At 31.3% G+C, this 25,587-nt stretch overlaps 9 non-coding genes across 9 annotated transcripts; all 9 read right to left on the bottom strand.

The window, feature by feature from the left end:
• Positions 1-2,434: 2,434 nt before the first annotated feature.
• NCU15718 lies at positions 2,435-5,657 on the bottom strand. Its single transcript, XR_898032.1, has one exon. It is a non-coding gene; the product is annotated as a 28S ribosomal RNA (ribosomal RNA).
• Positions 5,658-5,747: 90 nt separating this feature from the next.
• Positions 5,748-5,901, bottom strand: NCU15717. Its single transcript, XR_898031.1, has one exon. It is a non-coding gene; the product is annotated as a 5.8S ribosomal RNA (ribosomal RNA).
• Positions 5,902-6,092: 191 nt separating this feature from the next.
• On the bottom strand, positions 6,093-7,887 carry NCU15716. The gene has a single exon (XR_898030.1). It is a non-coding gene; the product is annotated as an 18S ribosomal RNA (ribosomal RNA).
• Positions 7,888-11,257: 3,370 nt separating this feature from the next.
• NCU15715 lies at positions 11,258-14,533 on the bottom strand. The gene has a single exon (XR_898029.1). It is a non-coding gene; the product is annotated as a 28S ribosomal RNA (ribosomal RNA).
• Positions 14,534-14,573: 40 nt separating this feature from the next.
• NCU17312 lies at positions 14,574-14,727 on the bottom strand. The gene has a single exon (XR_898028.1). It is a non-coding gene; the product is annotated as a 5.8S ribosomal RNA (ribosomal RNA).
• A 191-nt stretch (positions 14,728-14,918) lies between these two features.
• Positions 14,919-16,708, bottom strand: NCU15713. The gene has a single exon (XR_898027.1). It is a non-coding gene; the product is annotated as an 18S ribosomal RNA (ribosomal RNA).
• A 3,365-nt stretch (positions 16,709-20,073) lies between these two features.
• NCU15712 lies at positions 20,074-23,357 on the bottom strand. Its single transcript, XR_898026.1, has one exon. It is a non-coding gene; the product is annotated as a 28S ribosomal RNA (ribosomal RNA).
• Positions 23,358-23,404: 47 nt separating this feature from the next.
• Positions 23,405-23,558, bottom strand: NCU15711. Its single transcript, XR_898025.1, has one exon. It is a non-coding gene; the product is annotated as a 5.8S ribosomal RNA (ribosomal RNA).
• Positions 23,559-23,749: 191 nt separating this feature from the next.
• On the bottom strand, positions 23,750-25,544 carry NCU15710. The gene has a single exon (XR_898024.1). It is a non-coding gene; the product is annotated as an 18S ribosomal RNA (ribosomal RNA).
• Positions 25,545-25,587: the final 43 nt, after the last annotated feature.

Below are 25,587 nucleotides of genomic sequence, written 5' to 3'. Positions count from 1 at the left end.
ATCTTACCTTTCTCATACAGGCCCGTCGTACCTACCCTATAGTTCTTACCTACCCTACACTTAATAAACGCTACCTACTCGCAATTTTCCTTTTTAAAACTTCGGCTTCCAAAGGTCGATTGCGCCTTCCTTACCTACCCGGTCGTTCTTGCCTACCCTGCACTCGGTAAGTACCACCCTTCACTACCTTTCCCTCTTCTACCTTTTCAACCTCGGCCGCGCCTTTCTTATATAAAGCAGACGTACCTACCCTACAGCATCCACTTAAATTACGTTTCTACTAAGTAAAAAGCTAACTACTTTTTATCTTCCCTAATATAATTTACAATATCTTATAACTATACCAAAAGTATTCATATTACTCTTATCTTTTTCTTTTTACATTTACCAATTCAACCTTCTTTATTAATATACTAACCTCAACATATCCTCCCTACCTATACAACCAAAGCTACTTAACACCCTACCTACTCTACTAATTGTTTATACCCCCTAAATTCTACTACCCTTCTTCTTCTACTACTTTCAAAATTTCTTTTTTTTTTTTCTTTTTTTCTTCTTTTTCTTCTTTCCTACTATCAATTATTTACCTGCCCTTCCCTAACAATTCATTCAAGACCGTATAGGTTCTAGTTGATTGATTTAGTCGCCTCCGAATACCTTCTTCTTCCTATATTTATAAAAAAAACCTCTACCCTTGTTATAATCCGGCTCCTACTACTCTAAAAGTGTTTATTTACTTTATAAACGCCCTTACCTAATAAAGATTTGGAGGTAGAACAAGAGGACGAAAAGAAGAATAAAAAGAAAAAGAAAGGAAGAAGCTTACTAAGGGGGCAAGACATTACAAAAGTAAAAAGGTAGAAGGAAAGTAAGAAAAATATATATAAAAAAAAAAAAAAAAAAAAAAAAAAAAAAAAAAAAAAAAAAAAAAAAAAAAAAAAAAAAAAAAACAAAGAAAAGAAGAATAAGAACCTTCTTTATTTTATTTACATATTAATCATATTACTTTTTTATCCTTGTATAGATATAATACAAAAGAAGGGAACGGAGGGGGGTTTGGAGGTATAAGGAAAGAAATATTAAGAGAGGAAAGCCCTAAAAAGAGGTTAAAAGCTAAAAAGAAAAAAGAAAAAGGAAGAGAAAAGAAAAAAAGGACCAAAACGAAGGAAGACGGAGAGGAAAGGAAAGGGAGGAGGAAGAGTAATAAAGAGGATAAAAGTAGGAAGAAGAAAGAGGGAGGAGAAAAAGAAGAAAGAAAAAAAATAAATAAATAAAAAAGGAAAAGAAAAAGAAGAAAGAAATTTTCGCTCCCCCCCTAAAGACTAAACCATTCCTAGCCTAAGTAGCCTACCTACCGCCTCGCCTACCTAGAAATTAAAAAGATAGCCTCCCCCTTTATACCTTTACCTTACGTAAAAATACAATCCTATACAACCTTTTCCTACCTACCCTACTACGTCTTCTAATAAAAAGGCTACAAATACCTTTACTTAACTATATAGCTTCTTTACTTACTTACCCCCTCCTACTACCACCCTACCCTTTCCTTCAATAAGCCCCTCCTAGTAGGAGCTAGAAAGCAACCCCTTGGCCCCCCCAAGCCTCTTGGTCCTTCTTGCCTACCCTACACAGGCCCTCGCCCTTGCCTTCCCAATGCAGCCACCATCTACACAAAAATTCCATACCTAGATGCGCCTGCCTACCCTACACACCTAACCCGCCCGGACGCACTTGCCTACCCTCTCTTCTCTACGCCACTTTGTACAATTCGAACGCGCTTGCCTACCCGGCGCTGCACCCAACCCGGTCGCGAATGCATTCACTTGTCCAGAACTATAAGCTTGCCTAAAAATTACTCGCCTACCCGGTCGCTCCTGCCCCGCCGCCGCTCGGTCGGTCGCTCTTGCCTACCCTACCTACTGCAGCTACTAAGATTTGCAAAGGCCCGGCCCGGCCGTGCCCGCGTATACTGCGCCGGTTGACGCTTCCCTGGGTATGTGCTATGTATAGCTACTGAGCCTTCTGTAGGCTAGCTGTTAGTACGGTAGACCCCTTATACCCGGCCCGCCCGCGCCCCTAGGGTAATATTGTCTAAACCCAAGAGATACTAAATTTAACTAAGTCCCCTTCCTATCCCTGCTTACCCTATACTTTCCCTCCGGCAAAGCGCTTTCGCCCTTTCGGGCTTTGGCAACTAAGTCTCGGGGGGACCCCCTAGTAAATGCCTGCTTATTAGGCGGACCCTTCTATTGGGAAATTTAGGCGAAGGAGGGCTTACCCTCAGCAGATTGTAATAATAAAGCTACTCTACTACTTATAGGACCTTTTCGTACATTTAAGTCGTTTGCAAAGGATTTAATCTAGCGCGTGTTAAAATTACAATACGCGAATTACCGCTGGCTACTTTAAGGCTAACGGAGGAATCGCTTGCTAAAATACGAGGCCGGAGTTTATTCTTATACGTTTATAATATGCTGGAGGTATTATTGTGTTCTGGTATAGATTTTAATTTAGAGGCGTTTAGCCATTATTTAACAGATAGTAGCGTCGCGGTACTACCCGGTTGGATAACCGTAAAAACTAATTATTTAAATAAGCAGTTCCTCTCGTACTAAATTTAATTACTATTACAATAAGGTTATTAGTAGGGTAAAACTAACCTATCTTACAACAGTCTAAACCCAACTCACGTTCCCTATTAATAAGTAAACAATCTAACGCTTACCGAATTCTACTTCGGTATAATAGGAAGAGCCGATATTGAAGGATTAAAAAGCGACGTCGCTATAAACGTTTAGCCACTACAAACTAATTATCCCTATAGTAATTTTTCTGGCACCTCTAGCCTTAAATTTCGAGGGACTAAAGGATCGATAGGCTATACTTTTATAGTTTGTATTCACATTGAAAATCAAAATTAAAGGGACTTTTACCCTTTTATTCTACTAGAGATTTCTATTCTCTATAAGCCCCCCTTAGGACACCTACGTTATAGTTTAATAAATGTACCGCCCTAGCCAAACTCCCTACCTAATAATATCTTTAACTTGGGTCGGCCCGCGAAGGACCTTAAAATTAGAAATTAAACGAAAATCCAGCCCTACTTAATTAAATAAGTAAAAAAACAATAGGAGTAGTAGTATTTCACCGGCGCCGAAGCTCCCACCTATTCTACACCTCCTATATCTTTTTACAATATTAAACTAGAATTAAATTCAATAGGGTCTTCTTTCCCCGCTAATTCTACCAAACCCGTTCCCTTAATTATAATTTCGCTAAATAATAGATAGGGATAGTAGGAATCTTATTAATCTATTTATACGCATTACTAATTAAATAACGAAGCATTTAACTACCTTAAAAGAATTATAGTTACTCCCACTATTTACCCGCGCTTAGTTGAATTTCTTCACTTTAACATTCAAAGCACTAGGCAAAAATCACATTACGTTAATACCACTTTTTAGCCATTATAATACTATATTTTAATTAGATAATTAAATTCCCCCTATCCGTATTAATTCTAAGTTAGTTATTAAATATACGCCGGACGACCGAAGTCTATTAAAAGCTTCTATACCCAGATACTAAAAGCCGCCGGCCAGTTACCCGGCTAGTAGCGATCTACTCCTAAGGCGTTTGCCTAAAGCCCAACGTACCCAACCCTTAGAACCAATCCTTTTCCTAAAGTTACAGATCTATTTTACCAATTTCCTTTATCTATATTATTCTATTAACTAGAGGCTATTTACCTTAGAGACCTGCTACAGTTATAAGTACGACCTAGCGTAAGAATTATTCCCTCCCGCGGATTTTTAAAGGACATTGAGAGCGTACCGGACCTAATAGAAGTATCGGGCTCTTCCGGCCATTAAACCCTATCTCTAAATAAATTATTTTTAAAGTAATAGACCGTTAAGAAGAAAAGAGAATTCTACCCGGGGCCTCCGCTATCGTCTCTACATTTAGTTGCATTACTATACAAAACCTATATCTAAGTACCGGAATATTAACCGGCTTCCCTTTCGCTATACGGGGTATAAGTACCCCTTTAAAATAGAACTTCCCTATAGCTTAGAATCGACTAACCTATATCCAACCGCTATTTATATAGAACCTTTCCCCACTTCGGTCCTTCAAATTCTTATTAAAATATTTGCTACTACTACTAAGATCTATACTAGAGGCCGTTCGACCCGGGCTCACGCCCTAAACTTTATTACTAACCTCCATAGCCGCCTACTCCTTAGGGCATTATTTCTACCCTAAGGGCGGAGTATAGGTAGGATACTTAAGCGCTATCTATTTTCAAGGCTAGTATATTTAGTAAGTAAATTATTATATAGTCCTTAACGGATTCCGACTTCTATAGCCACCGTCCTACTATTAAAATATACTAATACCTTTTATAGTATTTAATAAGCGTCTACTCTAGCACTTTAACCCCGCGTTTAGTTTATTCCGCATCGCTAGTTCTACTTACCAAAAATAGCCTACTAATATTAATATATTTAAATACCTACATTCAATTAAATAATAAGGGTTTCTTATATATTTAAAATTTAAGAATAGATGAAGGTTAAAAAGCGCCCCCGAGTCCCTAATCATTCGCTTTACCTTATAAAACTAAAGAATAATACTACTATCCTAAGGGAAACTTCGGTAATAATTAGCTACTAAATAATTCAATTAGTCTTTCGCCCCCATACTTAAATTTAATAATCGATTTATACGTTAAAACCGCTACGAGCCTCTACTAGAGTTTCCTCTAGCTTTACCCTATCTAAGTATAGTTTACTATTTTTTAGGTCCAAGGTTTAATATTCTTACTCAAATCTATCCGAATATATTAAAATCGGTCGATAATACACCGAAGCTCTCACTTATATTTATTTTTATTACATATATAGATTTTATACCCAAATACTCGCATAAAACTTTAATTCCTTAATCCGTATTTCAAAACAGGTTATTAATAACTATTATACTAATATCCTTATAAATACGCGAACCTTAGTCCCGGCGAAGGTATTATACCCGGGACTATAATACTCCCGGAGGAGCTACGTTCCTTAGACCTTTATCCCCCTACTAAAATTAATACTAGCCTAAACCGTCCTAAATATACTAGTAAGAATACTAAATAATTAGAACGGCGCAAGTCTAATTACAAATACTTCCCTTTCAATAATTTCATATACTATTTAACCCTCTTTTTAAAATACTTTTCATCTTTCAATTACTCTATTTATATACTATCAATCTCTAGCCGGTATTTAATTTTAGAAGAAATTTACTTCCTATTTTAAATAATATTCCTAAACTATTTAATTCATCGAAGGAGCTTTATATTAGATTAGCATCCGACTATATAAGGCTTTTACTCTTTATAACGCTCTGTTCTAAAGGATTTAGAAGGTGCCTCACTAAAAGCTTCCTCTATAAATTACAATTTAGGTCGAAGCTAAATTTCAAATTTAAACTATTACCGCTTCATTCGCTATTACTAAGGCAATCCCTATTAATTTTTTTTCCTCCGCTTATTAATATACTTAAATTCAGCGGGTATTCCTACCTAATCCGAGGTTAATTTTAGAAATAGGGGGTTTTATAGTAAGAACCTACCGTACAACTATAGCGATATAAAATTACTATACTCGGTATAACTAGCGAACCCGCTATTGATTTTAAAGGACCGTAAATAGTTATAGATTCCTAATACAAATAGAGCTTAATAGTTGAAATAACGTTCGAATAGGTATATTCGCTAAAATACTAGCGAGTACAATATACGTTCAAAGATTCGATGATTTACTAAATTTTGTAATTTATATTACTTATCGTATTTCGCTACGTTCTTCATCAATATTAGAACTAAAAGATCCGTTATTAAAAGTTTTAATTTATTTAAAAGTTTATTTAGAGAGATATAAAATATTAAGAGTTTAATTTCGGCATTCCGGCGGGCAGCCTCCTACGAGTAGGAAACCCGAGGATTTAGGAGGGTCCGAAGGCCTTTCCGGACCGTTAGCGCTAAGGCAACTGTATAGGTAAGATTCGCGATAGTTTGTAAGAGTTTTACAATTCTATAATAATCCCTCCGCTAATTTACTAATAGAAACCTTATTACAACTTTTACTTCCTTTAAATAACCGAATTTGGATAGCTTTCCGGCCTTAGGTAGTCGTTACCGACCTCCCTAGGCTAATCTGGAAGCCTTACTAAGCTATTCAATTAGTAGTAGCGACGGGCGGTATATATAAAGGGTAGGGATGTAATTAATATAAATTAATAATTTACGCTTATTAGGGATTCTTCGTTAAAGAGTAATAATTACAATACTTTATCCCTAGTACAATACAATTTAATAAAATTACCCGGACCTTCCGGCTAAGAGAGTACTCGCTAATTATATTAATATAGCGCGCGTACGGCCTAGAATATTTAAGGGCATTATAGACCTATTATTACCTTAAATTTCCATCGGCTTAAACCAATAATCCTTCTAAAAAGCTAGCGTACTACTAAAGTAATATAGGCTATTTAGTAAATTAAAGTCTTATTTATTATTATAATTAAGTAGATAAATCACTCTACTAACTAAGAACGGCTATATACTATTACCTACAAAATTAAAAAAGAGCTCTCAATTTATCAATCCTCATTGTATCTAGACCTGGTGAGTTTCCCCGTATTGAGTTAAATTAAACTGTAGGCTCTACCCCTAGTAGTACCCTTCCATTAATTTCTTTAAATTTCAGCCTTGCAACTATATTCCTCTAAGAGTCCAAATATTTTAATTTATTGTAAGGTACCGAACGGATTAAAAAATAATACCGTCCAATCCCTAATTGGTATAATTTATAGTTAAAACTACGACGGTATTTAATTGTCTTTAATCCCCTAACTTTCGTTCCTAATTAATAAAAACATCCTTAGTAAATACTTTTGTAATAGTTAATCTTTAATAAATCCAAGAATTTCACTTCTAATAATTAAATATTAATACTCCTGATTGTCCTTATTAATTATTATAGCGGTCCTAGAAACTAATAAAATAGAATTATATATCCTATTTTATTATTTTATATTAGTATATTCGAGTATAGACCTTCTTTAAGCGATCTGATTTATTTATAGTAAAAGTCCTAGTTCCCCAATATACCTAGTAAAGGGTATACGGTTCTCTAGGAAAAAAGGCCCGACCTAATTAATATATATAGTAAGGCGGACTGACGGACCGAACCCAAGGTTCAACTACGAGCTTTTTAACCTTAATAACTTTAATATACGCTATTGGAATTAGAATTACTGCGGCTACTAGTACTAAACTTGCCTTCCAATTATTCTTCGTTAAGGGATTTAAATTATATTCATTCCAATTATAAGACCTAAAAAAGCCCTATATTAATATTTATTATTACTACCTCCCCGTATCGGAATTAGGTAATTTACGCGCCTACTACCTTCCTTAGATATAGTAGCCGTTTTTTAAACTCCTTCTCCGGGGTTGAGCTCTAACCCTCCGTTACCCGTTATTACTATAGTTAGCTAAAACCTAACCGTTGAAAATTAATAAGGTAGAAATTTAAATAAACTATTACTAGTACAAAACTATACGATTCGAAAAGTTATTATAAATTACTAGTTAGCCCCGAAGGGTATTAGTTTTTAATCTAATAAATATACCCCTTCCGAAGTTGGGGTTTTTAGTATATATTAGCTCTAAAATTACTACGGTTATTTATATAGTAAGGTATTATTAAATAAATTATAACTAATTTAATAAACTATTTGCAATTTCGTAGTTTAATTGCTTAAATTTAAATATATATAGCTTAATCTTTGAAATAAGTATATAATTACTAATAGAATTAACTAAGTAACTATCGTACGCTTAGAAAAGCCAACCGTTTGTAAATGAGTAGAAAAATTTATAAAATTACGAAGGTAAACGGTCCGAAGTTCGTATAATAGGGCCGAACTTACTTTAAAATACATATTTACTTTCCCCTCCTAAATTCTCCAGAGCGCAATCGGTAGGAGGATAGGAAAGTGTAGAGCGCCTCTTATACATTACCTATACGCCTTAAAAGGAGGCCTAGTATAGAAGGTTCTATCCGAAGGCTTCCCTAATTAGCTAATACCCCCGGCGGCTTATAAATAAATTTAACCAACGGCTAATTATTTATAAAGCCTACCCTTCGGCGTTTATAAAATACTCCCTAGCGCCTATAGGATCTTTTCAAATACCGCCCGGTAGAGGTAGAACCCTTACTAAAATAGTGCTAAAGTAGTTTATACTATTAATATTAATTCCCCGGTAGATTGTAGGGAGCTATACAATAATAATACTCTATAAATTAGAATTTAATTTCCTTTGTAGGTTACTGCGGGAAGGTGCCTAGGCTATAGGCTAAAGTAGTCCTCCTATAGAAAGCTTCTAGGTAGAGTAGGCCCTATATATTTTTACTTATACCTATAAAAGGGAGCCGGAGGTAGGGACGATTAAATAGTCTTACTACTCGCTCTTTCCTATTATTCTCCGCCGCTCCTTCTTATATACCCTCTAACCTTGAATCTAAGGATAGTATAGCCCGACGGTCTAAACTGCGACTTTTTAATTCCCGCGAAATTCCTTAATATAGGAAATTTTAAAAATTGATTTATAGCCACCTAACTACCCAATTAGGTTGTACCTTCTTAAGAATCTCACTCTAAATTTATAAAGACTACGCCTTCCTTATTAAATTAATTATACCTTCCTTACCTACCCAGTTATTCCTATTTACCCTATACTCGGTAGGTACTACCTACCTACTACTTTTTTCTTTTCAATTTTAATCTTACCTTTCTTATATAAATCCGTCGTACTTACCCTATAATTCTTACCTACCCTATATTTAATAAGTACTACCTACTTACAATTTTCCTTTTTAAAACTTCGGCTTCCAAAGGTCGATTACACCTTCCTTACTTACCCGGTCGTTCTTACCTACCTTATATTCGGTAAGTACTACCCTTTACTACCTTTCCCTCTTCTACTTTTTTAACTTCAGCCGCACCTTTCTTATATAAAGCAAATATACCTACCCTATAGCATCTACTCAAACTACGTTTCTATTAAGTAAAAAACTAATTACTTTTTATCTTCCTTAATATAATTTACAATATTTTATAACTATATTAAAAGTATTTATATTACTCTTATTTTTTTCTTTTTATATTTACTAATTTAACCTTCTTTATTAATATACTAACCTCAATATATCCTCCCTACCTATATAACTAAAGCTACCTAATACCCTACTTACTCTATTAATTATTTATACCCCCTAAATTCTACTACCCTTCTTCTTCTATTACTTTCAAAATTTCTTTTTTTTTTTTCTTTTTTTCTTCTTTTTCTTCTTTCCTACTATTAATTATTTACTTACCCTTCCCTAATAATTTATTTAAAACTGTATAGGTTCTAATTAATCGATTTAGTTGCCTCTGAATACCTTTTTCTTCCTATATTTATAAAAAAAACCTCTACCCTTATTATAATCCGGCTCCTACTACTCTAAAAGTATTTATTTACTTTATAAATGCCCTTACTTAATAAAGATTTAAAAGTAGAACAAGAGGACGAAAAGAAGAATAAAAAGAAAAAGAAAGGAAGAAGCTTACTAAGGGGGCAAGATATTATAAAAGTAAAAAGGTAGAAGGAAAGTAAGAAAAATATATATAAAAAAAAAAAAAAAAAAAAAAAAAAAAAAAAAAAAAAAAAAAAACAAAGAAAAGAAGAATAAGAACCTTCTTTATTTTATTTACATATTAATCATATTACTTTTTTATCCTTATATAGATATAATACAAAAGAAGGGAACGGAGGGGGGTTTGGAGGTATAAGGAAAGAAATATTAAAAGAGGAAAGCCTTAAAAAGAGGTTAAAAGCTAAAAAGAAAAAAGAAAAAGGAAGAAAAAAAAAAAAAAGGACTAAAACGAAGGAAAACGGAGAGGAAAGGAAAGGGAGGAGGAAGAGTAATAAAGAGGATAAAAGTAGGAAAAAGAAAGAGGGAGGAGAAAAAGAAGAAAGAAAAAAAATAAATAAATAAAAAAGGAAAAGAAAAAGAAGAAAGAAATTTTCGCTCCCCCCTTAAAGACTAAACTATTCCCAGCCTAAGTAGCCTACTTACCGCCTCGCTTACCTAGAAATTAAAAAAATAACCTCCCCCTTTATACCTTTACCTTATATAAAAATACAATCCCATATAACCTTTTCCTACCTACCCTACTACATCTTTTAATAAAAAGGTTATAAATACTTTTATTTAACTATATAGCTTCTTTACTTACCTACCCCCTCCTACTACCACCCTACCCTTTCCTTCAATAAACCCTTCTTAATAGGAACTAGAAAATAACCCTTTAGCCCCCCTAAGCCTCTCGGTCCTTCTTACCTACCCTACACAGGCCCTCGCCCTTACCTTCCTAATATAGTTACTATCTATATAAAAATTCTATACTTAAATATACTTATCTACCCTATATACTTAACCCGCCCGGACGCACTTACTTACCCTCTCTTTTCTACGCTACCTTATATAATTCGAACGTACTTACTTACCTAGCGCCGTACCTAACCCAGTTGCGAATATATTTACTTATCTAAAACTACAAGTTTACCTAAAAATTACTCGCCTACCCGGTCGCTCCTACCCTGCCGCTACTCGGTCGGTTATTCTTACCTACCCTACCTACTACAACCACCAAGATTTACAAAGGCCCGGCCTAGCCGTGCCCGTATATATTACGCCGGTCGACACTTCCCTAAGTATATACTATATATAGCTACCGAGCTTTCTATAAATTAGTTACTAGTACGGTAGACCCTTTATACCCGGCCCGCCCGCGCCCCTAGGGTAATATTATTCAAACCCAAGAAATGTTAAACTTAATTAAATCCCCTTCTTATTCTTATTTACCCTATACTTTCCCTCCGGTAAAGCGCTTTCGCCCTTTTAAGTTCTAATAATTAAATTTCGAGGGGACCCTCTAATAAATACTTACTTATTAGGCGGACCCTTCTATTAAAAAATCTAAGCGAAGGAGGGCTTACCTTCAATAAATTGTAATAATAAAGTTATTCTACTACTTATAAGACCCTTTCGTACATTTAAATTATCTATAAAGGATTTAATCTAATGTATATTAAAATTACAATACGCGAATTACTACTAGCTACTTTAAGGCTAACGGAAGAATTGTTTATTAAAATATAAAGCCGGAGTTTATTTTTATACGTCTACAATATATTAGAAGTATTATCGTATTCTAATATAGATTCTAATTTAAAAGTATTCAATTATTATCCAATAAATAGTAGCGTTGCAGCACTACCCAGTCGGACAACTATAAAAACCAATTATCTAAATAAGCAGTTCCTCTCATACTAAACTCAATTACTATTATAATAAGGTTATTAATAGGGTAAAACTAACCTATCTTATAATAGTCTAAACCCAACTTACATTCCTTATTAATAGGTAAACAATCTAACGCTTACTAAATTCTACTTCGGTATAATAGAAAGAGCCGATATCGAAAGATTAAAAAGTAATATTATTATAAATACTTAGCCGCTATAAACCAATTATCCCTATAGTAACTTTTCTAATACTTCTAACTTCAAATTTCGAGGGATTAAAGGATTGATAGGCTACACTTTTATAATTTGTATTCACACTAAAAATCAAAATCAAAGGGACTTTTACCCTTTTATTCTACTAAAAATTTCTATTCTCCATAAACCCCCCTTAGGACACCTACATTATAATTTAACAAATGTACCGCCCCAACTAAACTCCCCACTTAATAATATCTTCAACCTAGGTCGGCCTACAAAGGACTTTAAAACTAAAAATTGAATAAAAATCCAGCCCTACTTAATTAAATAAATAAAAAAATAATAAGAATAGTAATATTTTACCGGCGCCGAAGCTCCTACCTATTCTACACCTCCTATATCTTTTTATAATATTAAACTAAAATTAAATTTAATAGGGTCTTCTTTCCCCACTAATTCTACTAAACCCGTTCCCTTAACTATAGTTTCGCTAGATAGTAAATAGGGACAATAGGAATCTCATTAATTTATTTATATATATTACTAATTAAATAACGAAGTATTTAATTACCTTAAGAAAATTATAGTTACTCCTACTATTTACCTACATTTAATTAAATTTCTTCACTTTAATATTCAAAACACTAGGCAAAAATCACATTACATTAACACCACTTTCTAACTATCGCAATACTATATTTTAATTAAACAATTAAATTCCCCCTATTTATACTAATTCTAAATTGGTTATTAAATATACGCCGGACAACCGAAATCTATTAAAGGCTTCTATACCCGAATACTAAAAGCCGCCGGCTAATTACCCAACTAATAGCAATCTACTCCTAAAGCGTCTACCCAAAACCCGATATACCTAACCCTTAGAGCCAATCCTTTTCCCGAAATTATAGATCTATTTTACCAACTTCCTTTATTTACATTATTCTATTAACTAGAGGCTATTCACTTTAGAAACCTACTACAATTATAAGTACAACCTAATATAAGAATTATTCCCTCCTACAGATTTTTAAGGGATATCGAAAGTATACCGGACCCGATAAAAGTATCGGACTCTTCCGGCTATTAAACCCTATCTCCAAACAAACTATTTTCAAAATAATAGACTATTAAGAAGAAAAGAAAATTCTACCCGGGGCCCCCGCCGTTATCTCCGCATTTAATTGCATTACTATACAAAACCTATATCTAAGTGCCGGAATATTAACTAGCTTCCCTTTCACTATATAGGGTACAAATACCCCTTTAAAATAGAACTTCCCTATAGCTTAAAATTAATTAACCTATATCCAACCACTATTTACATAAAACCTTTCTCTACTTTAATCCTTCAAATTCTTATTAAAATATTTACTATTACTACCAAGATCTATACTAAAAGCCGTTCGACCCGGGCTTACGCCCTAAGCTTTATTATTAACTTCTACAACTGCCTACTCCTTAGAACATCGTTTCTACCCTAAGGGCGGAGTATAAGTAGGATACTTAAGCGCTATCTATTTTTAAGGCTAATATATTTAGTAGGTAAATTATTACACAATTTTTAACGGATTCCGACTTCTATAGCCACCATCCTACTATTAAAATATATTAATACTTTTTATAATATTTAATAAACGTCTATTCTAGTACTTTAACCCTACATTCAATTTATCTCATATTGCTAATTCTATTTACTAAAAATAGCCTACTAATATTAGTATATTCGAATACCTATATTCAATTAAATAATAAGGACTTCTTATATATTTAAAGTTTAAGAATAAATAAAGGCTAAAAAGCGCCCCCGAATCCCTAATCATTCGCTTTACCTTATAAAACTAAAGAATAATACTACTATCCTAAGAGAAACTTCGGCAGTAACCAACTACTAAATAATTTAATTAATCTTTCACCCCTATACTTAAATTTAATAATCAATTTGCACATTAAAACCGCTATAAACCTCTACCAAAATTTCCTCTAACTTCACCTTATCTAAATATAATTTACTATTTTTCGGGTCTAAGGTTTAACACTCTTATTTAAATTTATCCGAATATATTAAAATCGGTCGATAATATACCGAAACTCTCACCTACATTTACTTTCATTACACATACGGGTTTTACACCCAAACACTCGTACAAAACCTTAATTCCTTAATTCGTATTTCAAAACGGATTATTAATAACTATTACACTAATATCCTTACAAATATACGAACTTCGGTCCTAGCGAGGGCATTACACCCGGAGTTATAACACTCCCGGAAGAGCTATATTCCCTAAACCTTTATCCCCCTACTAAAATTAATACTAGCTTAAACCGTCCTAAATATACTAGTAAGAATATTGGATAATTAGAATAATATAAATCTAATTACAAATATTTCCTTTTTAATAATTTTATATACTATTTAACCCTCTTTTTAAAGTGCTTTTTATCTTTCAATTACTCTACTTATACGCTATTAATCTCTAACTAATATTTAACTTTAGAAGAAATTTACCTTCTATTTTAAATAATATTCCTAAATTATTCGATTTATTAAAGGAACTTTATATTAAATCGACATCCAATTATATAAGGCTCTCACCCTCTATAGCGCCCTATTCTAGGGGATTTAAAAGGTGCCTTACTAAAAGCTTCCTCTATAAATTACAATTCAGGCCGAAGCTAAATTTCAAATTTAAACTATTACCGCTTCACTCACTATTACTAAAACAATCCCTATTAGTTTTTTTTCCTCTGCTTATTAATATATTTAAATTTAGCGGGTATTCTTACCTAATCCGAGGTCAACCTTAGAAATAGGGGGTTTTATAGTAAAAACCCGCCGTATAATTATAGTAATATAAAATTACTATACTTAATATAATTAGCGAGCCCGCTACTGATTTTGAAGGACTATAGATAATTATAAATCCCTAACGTAAATAAAATTTAATAATTAAAATAACGTTCGAATAAATATATTTACTAAAATATTAGTAAGTATAATATACGTTTAAAGATTTAATAATTTACTAAATTCTATAATTTATATTACTTATTATATTTCGCTACATTCTTTATTAATACTAAAACTAAGAAATTTATTATTGAAAGTTTTAATTTATTTAAAAATTTATTTAAAGAGATATAAAATATTAAGAATTTAATTTTAGTACTCCGGCGGGCAGCCTCCCGCAAATAGAAAACCTAAAGATCCGGGAGGGCCCGAAGGCTTTTCCGGACTACTAGTACTAAAGTAATTATATAAATAAAATTTATAATAGTTTGTAGGAGTTTTATAATTCTATAATAATCCTTCCGCTAATTCACTAATAGAAACCTTATTACAACTTTTACTTCCTTTAAATAACTAAGTTTAAATAGCTTTCCGGCCCTAAATAATCGTTACTAACCTCCCTAAGCTAATTTAAAAGCCTTACTAAACTATTTAATTAATAATAGTAACGGGCAGTATATATAAAGGGCAAGGATATAATTAATATAAACTAATAATTTACACTTACTAGGAATTCCTTATTGAAGAATAATAATTGTAATACTTTATCCCTAATACAATATAATTTAATAAGATTACCCGGACCTTCCGGCTAAGGGAATATTCGCTAACTATATTAATATAGCGCGCGTACGGCCCAAAATATCTAAAAGTATTATAAACCTATTATTACCTTAAATTTCTATTAGTTTAAACCGATAATCCTTCTAAGAAACTAACGTACTACCAAAGTAATATAGGCTATTTAATAAATTAAAGTTTCGTTCGTTATTACAATTAAATAAACAAATCACTCTACTAACTAAGAACAACTATATACTACTACCTACGAAATTAAAAAAGAATTTTCAATTTATTAATCTTTATCGTATTTAAACTTAGTGAATTTCTCCGTATTAAATCAAATTAAACTGCAAGCTCTACCCCTAGTAGTACCCTTCTATTAATTTCTTTAAGTTTTAATTTTACGACTATATTCCCTTAAGAGCCTAAATATTTTAATTTATTGTAAGGTACCGAATAGGTCAAAAAATAACACTGTCTAATCCTTAATTGGTATAATTTATAATTAAAATTATAATAATATTTAATTGTTTTCGATCCCTTAACTTTCGTTCCTAATTAATAAAAACATCCTTAGCAAATACTTTTATAGTAGTTAATCTTTAATAAATCTAAGAATTTCACTTCTAATAATTAAATACTAATACCCCCGACTATCCCTATTAATTATTATAGCAGTCCTAAAAACTAATAAAATAAAACTATACATCCTATTCTATTATTCTATACTAGTACATTCGAATATAAGCCTTCTTTAAATAATTTAATTTATTTATAATAAAAGTCCTAATTCCCCAATATACCCAATAAAGGGTATACAGTTCTCTAGGAAAAAAGGCCCAACCCAATTAATGTATATAGTAAGGCAGACCGATAGGCCGAACCTAAGGTTCAATTATAAACTTTTTAACCTTAACAATTTTAATATATACTATTAGAATTAGAATTACTACGGTTATTAGTACTAAACTTACCCTCCAATTATTCCTCGTTAAGGGATTTAAATTATACTTATTCCAATTATAAGACCCAAAAGAGCCTTATATTAATATTTATTATTACTACCTCCCCGTATCGGAATTAGGTAATTTACGCGCCTACTACCTTCCTTAGATATAGTAACTATTTCTCAAACTCCTTCTCCAAAGTCGAGCCCTAACCCTCTATTACCTATTATTACTATAACTAACTAAAACCTAACTATCGAAAATTAATAGGGTAAAAATTTAAATAAACTATCGCCAACGCAAAGCTATATAATTCGAAAAATTATTATAAATTACTAATTAGCCCCGAAGGGTATTAATTTTTAATTTAATAAATATACTCCTTCCGAAGTCGGGGTTTTTAATATATATTAACTCTAGAATTACTATGGTTATCTATATAGTAAGGTACTATTAAATAAACTATAACTAATTTAATAAACCATTCGTAATTTTACAATTTAATTACTTAAATTTAAATATATATAATTTAATCTTTAAGATAAGTATATAACTACTAATAGAATTAACCAAATAATTATTATACGCCTAAAAAAATTAACCGCTTGTAAGCGAACGGAAGAATTTATAAAATTACAAAAGTAGGCGGTCCGAAACTCGTACGGCAAGGCCGAACTTACTTCGAAATATATATTTACTTTCCTCTCCTAAATTCTCTAAAACGTAATTGGTAGGAAGACGGGAAAGTGTAGAACGCCTCTCGTATACCGCCTATATACCCTAAGAGGAGGCTTAATATAGAAGGTTCTACCCGAAGGCTTCCTTAGCTAGTTGGTACCCCTAATGGTTTATAAATAAATTTAACTAGCGGCCAATTATTTATAAAGCCTACCCCTCGGCGTTTATAGGGTACTCCTTAGTACCTATAGGATCTTCTTAAATATTGCTTAGTAAAGGCAAAACCCTTACTAGAACGGTGCTAAAGTGGTTCGTACTATTAATATTAATTCTCCGATAAACCGTAGGGAGCTACGCAATAACAACACTCTATAAATTAAAATTTAATTTCCTTTGTAGGTTACTGTAGAAAGGTGCCTAGGCTATAGGCTAGAGTAGCCCTCCTGTAAAAGGCTTCTAAGTAGAGTAGGCCCTATATATCTTTACCTACACCTATAAGAGGAAGTTAGAGGTAAGGACGACCGAATAATTTTACTACTCGCTCTTTCCTATTACTCTCTACCGCTCCTTCTTATATACCCTCCAACCTCGAATCTAGGGATAGTACAGCCCGACGGTCTAAATTGCGACTTTTCAACTCCTACGAAATTCCCTAATATAGGAAATTTTAAAAATCGATTTATAGCTACCTAGCTACCCAACTAGATCGCACCTTCTCAAAAATCTCGCTCCAAATTCACAAAAACCACACCTTCCTCGTTAAATTAATTACGCCTTCCTTACTTACCCGGTTATTCCTACCTACCCTATACTTAATAGGTACTACCCGCCTACTACTTTTTTCTTTTTAACTTTAATTTTACCTTTCTTATATAAGCTTATTGTACTTACCCTATAGTTCTTACCTACCCTATATTTAATAAATACTACCTACTTACAATTTTCCTTTTTAAAACTTCAATTTCCAAAGGTCGATTACGCCTTCCTTACCTACCTAGTCGTTCTTATTTACCCTATACTTAATAAGTACTACCCTTTACTACCTTTCCTTCTTCTACCTTTTTAACCTTAACTACGCTTTTCTTATATAAAACAAACGTACTTACTTTATAACGTTTATTTAAATTATGTTTCTACTAAGTAAAAAACTAATTACTTTTTATCTTCCCTAATATAATTTACAATATCTTATAACTATACCAAAAGTATTTATATTACTCTTATTTTTTTCTTTTTATATTTACTAATTTAATCTTCTTTATTAATATACTAACTTCAATATATCCTCCCTACCTATATAACTAAAGCCACCTAACACCCTACCTACTCTACTAACTATTTATACCCCCTAAATTCTACTACCCTTCTTCTTCTACTACTTTCAAAATTTCTTTTTTTTTTTTCTTTTTTTCTTCTTTTTCTTCTTTCCTACTATCAATTATTTACCTACCCTTCCCTAACAATTCATTCAAAACCGTATAGGTTCTAATTAATCAACTTAATCGCCTCCAAATACCTTCTTCTTCCTATATTTATAAAAAAAACCTCTACCCTTATTATAATCCGGCTCCTACTACTCTAAAAGTGTTTATTTACTTTATAAACGCCCTTACCTAATAAAGATTTAGAAGTAGAACAAGAGGACGAAAAGAAGAATAAAAAGAAAAAGAAAGGAAGAAGCTTACTAAGGGGGCAAAACATTACAAAAGTAAAAAGGTAGAAGGAAAGTAAGAAAAATATATATAAAAAAAAAAAAAAAAAAAAAAAAAAAAAAAAAAAAAAAAAAAAAAAAAACAAAGAAAAGAAGAATAAGAACCTTCTTTATTTTATTTACATATTAATCATATTACTTTTTTATCTTTATATAAATATAATATAAAAGAAGGGAACGGAGGGGGGTTTGGAGGTATAAGGAAAGAAATATTAAGAGAGGAAAGCCCTAAAAAGAGGTTAAAAGCTAAAAAAAAAAAAGAAAAAGGAAGAGAAAAGAAAAAAAGGACTAAAACGAAGGAAGACGGAGAGGAAAGGAAAGGGAGGAGGAAGAGTAATAAAGAAGATAAAAGTAGGAAGAAGAAAGAGGGAGGAGAAAAAGAAGAAAGAAAAAAAATAAATAAATAAAAAAAGAAAAGAAAAAGAAGAAAGAAATTTTCGCTCCCCCCCTAAAAATTAAACTATTCTTAACCTAAGTAGCCTACCTACTGCCTCGCCTACTTAGAAATTAAAAAGATAGCCTCCCCCTTTATACTTTTACCTTATATAAAAATACAATCCCATACAACCTTTTCCTACCTACCCTACTACATCTTTTAATAAAAAGGTTATAAATACTTTTACTCAACTATATAGCTTCTTTACTTACCTACCCCCTCCTACTACTACCCTACCCTTTCCTTTAATAAGCCCTTCCTAATAGGAACTAGAAAGCAACCCCTTAACCTCCCCAAGCCTCTTAGTCCTTCTTACCTACCCTACACAGGCCCTCACTCTTACCTTCCTAATATAACTACCATCTATATAAAAATTCTATACCTAAATACATTTACTTACCCTATATACCTAATCTACCCGAACGCACTTACCTACCCTCTCTTTTCTACACTACCTTATACAATTCGAACGTACTTACCTACCTAGCGCTATACCCAACTCGGTTGCAAATATATTTACTTATTTAAAATTATAAATTTACCTAAAAATTACTCGCTTACCCAATCGCTCCTACCCCGCCGCCGCTCGGTCGGTCGCTCTTACCTACCCTACCTACTATAATTATTAAGATTTATAAAAGCCCGGCCCGGCCGTACCTATATATACTACACTAGTCGACGCTTCCCTAAATATATACTATATATAACTACTAAGCTTTCTATAAATTAATTACTAATATAATAAACCTCTTATACCCGGCCCGCCTATACCCCTAGAGTAATATCGTCCAAATTTAGAAAATACTAAACTTAACTAAATCCCCTTCTTATCCCTATTTACCCTACACTTTCCCTCCAATAAGGTGCTTTCGCCCTCTCGGGCTCTAGTAACTAAATTTTAGGGGGACCCCCTAATAAATACCCACTTATTAAATAGACCCTTCTACTAGGAAATTTAAGCGAAGAAGGGCTTACCTTTAATAAATTATAATAATAAAGCTACTCTATTATTTATAGGACCCTTTCGTATATCTAAATTATTTATAAAGGATTTAATCCAATATATATTAAAATTACAATACGCAAATTACCGCTAGCCACTTTAAAGCCAATGGAGGAATCGCCTACTAAGATATAAGGCCGGAACCTATTTTTATACGTCTATAATATACTAAAAGTATTATTATATTCTAATATAAATTTTAATTTAAAAGCATTTAATTATTATTTAACAAATAGTAGTATCGTAGTACTACCCGGTTGAATAACTATAAAAACCAATTATTTAAATAAGCAATTCCTTTTGTACTAAATTCAATTACTATTATAATAAGGTTATTAATAGAATAAAATTAACCTATCTTATAATAGTCTAAACCTAACTTACGTTCCTTATTAGTAAGTAAATAATCTAACGCTTACCGAATTCTACTTCAATATAATAAGAAGAACCGATATTAAAAAATTAAAAAACAATATTACTATAAACGCTTAGCCGCTATAAGCCAATTATCCCTATAGTAACTTTTTTAGCACCTTTAATTTTAAATTTCAAAGGACTAAAGGATCGATAAGCTATACTTTTATAATTTATATTTACATTAAAAATCAAAATCAAAGGGACTTTTACCCTTTTATTCTACTAGAGATTTCTATTCTCTATAAACCCCCCTTAAAATACTTATATTATAATTTAATAAATATACCGCCCTAGCTAAACTCCCTACCTAATAATATCTTCAACCCGGATCGGCCCGTAAAGGACCTTAAAACTAGAAGTTGGACGAAAATCCAACCCCGCTTAATTAAATAAATAAAAAAACAATAAAAGTAGTAATATTTTACTAGCACCGAAGCTCCCACCTATTCTACACCTCCTATATCTTTTTATAATATTAAACTAAAATTAAATTTAATAAGGTCTTCTTTCCCCGCTAATTCTACTAAGCCCGTTCCCTTAATTATAATTTTACTAAATAATAGATAGGGACAATAGGAATTTCATTAATCTATTTATACGTATTACTAATTAAATAATAAAGCATTTAACTACTTTAAGAGAATTATAATTATTCCCGCTATTTACCCACACTTAATTAAATTTCTTTACTTTAATATTTAAAACACTAAATAAAAATTATATTACATTAATACTACTTTCTAACTATTATAATACTATATTTTAATTAAATAATTAAATTCCCCCTATCCGTACCAATTCTAAATTAATTATTAAATATATATTAGATAACTGAAATCTACTAAGGGCTTCTATACCCAAATATTGAAAGCCGCTAGCCAGTTACCTAACTAGTAGCAATCTACTCCTAGGATATTTACCTAAAGCCCGACGTACCTAACCCTTAAAACTAATTCTTTTTCCGAAATTACAAATCTATTTTACTAACTTCCTTTATCTATATTATTCTATTAACTAGAAACTATTCACTTTAGAAACTTACTACGGTTATAAGTACAACTTAACGTAAGAATTATTCCCTTCCGCAAATTTTTAAAAAATATCGAGAATATACTAAACCCGATAGAAGTATTAGACTCTTCCAATTATTAAACCCTATCTCTAAATAAACTATTTTTAGGGTAATAAACTATTAAAAAGAAAAGAGAACTCTACCCGGGGCCCCTACTATCGTTTCTACATTTAATTACATTACTATATAAAACCCATATCTAGGTACCAAAATATTAACCGGCTTCCCTTTCGCTATACAAAGTACAAGTACCCCTTTAAAATAAAACTTCCCTATAATTTAAAATCGATTAACCTATATCTAACCATTATTTATATAAAACCTTTCCCCACTTCGGTCCTTCAAATTCTTATTAAAATATTTACTACTACTACTAAAATCTATACTAGAGGCTATTCAATCCGGGCTTACGCCCTAAGCTTCGTTACTAACCTCTATAGCTATTTACTCCTTAAAGTATTATTTTTACCCTAAAGGTAGGGTATAGGTAGAACGTTTAAGCGCTATTTATTTTCAAGGCTAATATATTCAGCAAGTAAATTATTATATAATCCTTAACGGATTCCGACTTCTATAGTCACCGTCCTACTATTAAAATATACTAACGCCTTTTATAATATTTAATAAATATCTACTCTAATACTTTAACCCTACGTTTAGTTTATCCCATATCGCCAATTCTACTTACCAAAAATAGCCTACTAATATTAGTATATTCGAATACCTATATTCAATTAAATAATAAGGGCTTCTTATATATTTAAAGTTTAAGAATAGATAAAGGCTAAAAAGCGCCCCCGAATCCCTAATTATTCGCTTTACTTTATAAAATTAAAGAATAATACTATTATCCTAAGGGAAACTTCGGTAGTAACTAGCTATTAAATAGTTCGATTAATCTTTCGCCCCTATACTTAAATTTAATAATCAATTTATACATTAAAACCGCTACGAACCTCTATTAAAGTTTCCTCTAGCTTTACCCTATCTAAATATAATTTACTATCTTTTAAGTCCAAAGCTTAATACTCTTACTTAAATCCATCCGAATACATCAAAATCGGTCAATAATACGCCGAAGTTCTCACCTATATTCACTTTTATTATACGTACGGATTTTACACCTAAATACTCGTACAAAACCTTAATTCCTTAGTCCGTATTTTAAAATAGGTTATTAATAACTATTATACTAGTATCCTTATAAATACATAAACCTTAATCCCAGCAAAGGCATTACACCCAGGGTTATAATACTCCTAAAGGAACTACGTTCCCCAGACTTTTATCCCCCCGCTAAAATTAATACTAGCTTAAACCGTCTTAAATATACTAATAAAAATACTAGATAATTAGAACAGCGCAAATCTAATTACAAACACTTCCTTTTCAATAATTTTATATATTATTTAACTTTCTTTTCAAAGTACTTTTCATCTTTTAATTACTCTACTTATACGCTATTAATCTCTAGTTAGTATTTAGTTTTAGAAGAAATTTACCTCCTATTTTAAATAATATTTCTAAATTACTCAATTTATTAAAGGAGTTTTATATTAAATTGGTATCCAACTATACAGGGCTCTCACCCTCTATAGCGCCCTATTCTAGGGGATTTAGAAGGTGCTTCACTAAAAGCTTCCTCTATAAATTATAATTTAAATCAAAGCTAAATTTTAAATTTAAATTATTACCGCTTTATTTACTATTATTAGGGCAATCCCTATTAATTTCTTTTCCTCTACTTATTAATATGTTTAAATTCAGCGAGTATTCCTACCTAATCCGAGGTCAACCTTAGAAATAGGGGGTTTTACAGTAAAAACCCGCTGTACGACTATAGTAATATAGAATTACTATATTTAGTATAATTAACGAGCCCGCTACTAATTTTAAGGGACTGCGGATAGTTGTAGATCCTTAATATAAATAGAATTTAATAGTTGAAATAACATTCGAATAAATATATTCGCTAGAATATTAATAAATATAATATACGTTTAAAAATTCAATAATTTACTAAATTCTACAATTTATATTACTTATTGTATTTCGCTATATTCTTTATTAATACTAGAACCAAAAGATCTATTATTAAAAGTTTTAATTTATTTAAAAGTTTACTTAAAGAGATATAAAATATTAAAAGTTTAATTTCGGCATTCCGGCGGGCAGCCTCCCGCAAGTAGGAGATTTAAAGATCCGGGAGGGCCCAAAGGCTTTTCTAGACTACTAGCGCTAAAGTAATTGTACGGGTAAGATTTGCGATAGTTTATAGGAGTTTTGCAATTTTATAATAATCCTTCTACTAGTTTATTAATAGAAATTTTATTACGATTTTTACTTCCTCTAAATAACCGAATTTAAATAGTTTTCTAACCCTAGGTAATTATTGCCGACCTCCTTAAACCAATCCGGAAGCCTTACTAAACTATTTAATTAATAATAGCAATAGGCGGTATATATAAAAGGTAAAAACGTAATTAACGCAAACTAATAATTTATATTTACTAAAGATTCTTTATTGAAGAGTAATAATTATAATGCTCTATCCCTAGTATAATATAATTTAATAAGATTACTCGAACCTTCCGGCTAAAGGAGTATTCGCTAGCTGTATTAATATAACGTACATACGGCTTAGAATATTTAAGGGTATTATAAACCTATTATTACCTCAAACTTTTATTAATTTAAACCAATAATCCCTCTAAGAAATTAACATATTACTAAAGTAATACAGGCTATTTAGTAGGTTAAAGTCTCATTCGTTATTATAATTAAATAAACAAATTACTCTACTAATTAAGAACGGCTATATACTACCACCTACAAAATTAAGAAAGAGCTTTTAATTTATTAATCCTTATTATATTTAAACCTAGTGAATTTCTCTATATTAAATTAAATTAAACTATAAACTCCACCCCTAATAGTACCCTTCTATCAATTTCTTTAAATTTCAACCTTACGACTATATTCCCTTAGGAGCCTAAATATTTTAATTTATTATAAAGTACCGAACGGGTTAAAAAATAATACCGTCCAATCCCTAATCAGTATAATTTATAATTAAAACTACAATAGTATTTAATCGTCTTTAATCCCCTAACTTTTATTCCTAATTAATAAAAACATTCTTAGTAAATGTTTTTATAATAATTAATCTTTAATAAATCTAAGAATTTCACCTCTAATAATTAAATATTAATACCCCCGACTATCCCTATTAATTATTATAACAGTCTTAGAAACCAATAAAATAGAACTATATATCCTATTCTATTATTCTATACTAATATATTTAAATATAGGCCTTCTTTAAACAATCTAATTTATTTATAGTAAAAGTCCTAGTTCCCTAATATACCTAATAAAGGGTATACAGTTCTCTAAAAAAAAAGGCCCAACTTAGTTAATATATATAGTAAAGCGGACCGACGGACCGAGCCTAAAGTTCAACTACGAGTTTTTTAATTTTAATAACTTTAATATATACTATTAGAATTGGAATTACTACGGCTGCTAATACTAAATTTACCCTCTAATTATTCTTCGTTAAAGGATTTAAATTGTATTTATTCTAATTACAAAACCCAAAAAAGCCTTATATTAATATTTATTATTATTACCTCCCTATATTAGAATTAAATAATTTACGCGCCTACTACCTTCCTTAAATATAGTAGCTATTTTTTAGGCTCCTTCTCTAAGGTCGAGTTCTAACCCTCCATTACCTATTATTACTATAATTAGCTAAAACCTAGCCATTGAAAGTTAATAAGGTAGAAATTTAAATAAACCATTGCTAGTATAAGGCTATACAATTCGAAAAATTATTATAAATTATTAATTAGCCCCGAAGGGTATTAGTTTTTAATTTAATAAATATACCCCTTCCGAAGTTGGGGTTTTTAATATATATTAACTCTAGAATTACCACGGTTATCTATATAGTAAAGTATTATTAAATAAATTATAATTAATTTAATAAGCTATTTGTAATTTCGCAGTTTAATTACTTAAATTTAGATATATATAGCTTAATCTTTAAAATAAATATATAATTACTAATAAAATTAATTAAGTAATTATTGTACGTTTAGAAAGGCTAATTGTTCGTAAATAAGTA

This window comes from Neurospora crassa, assembly GCF_000182925.2.
Source record: "Neurospora crassa OR74A unplaced genomic scaffold supercont12.8, whole genome shotgun sequence".
NCBI classification, from domain to species: Eukaryota; Fungi; Ascomycota; class Sordariomycetes; order Sordariales; family Sordariaceae; genus Neurospora; species Neurospora crassa.
Note: the sequence above shows the minus strand (reverse complement) of the source record. Positions and strands in the feature narration are given on the sequence as shown.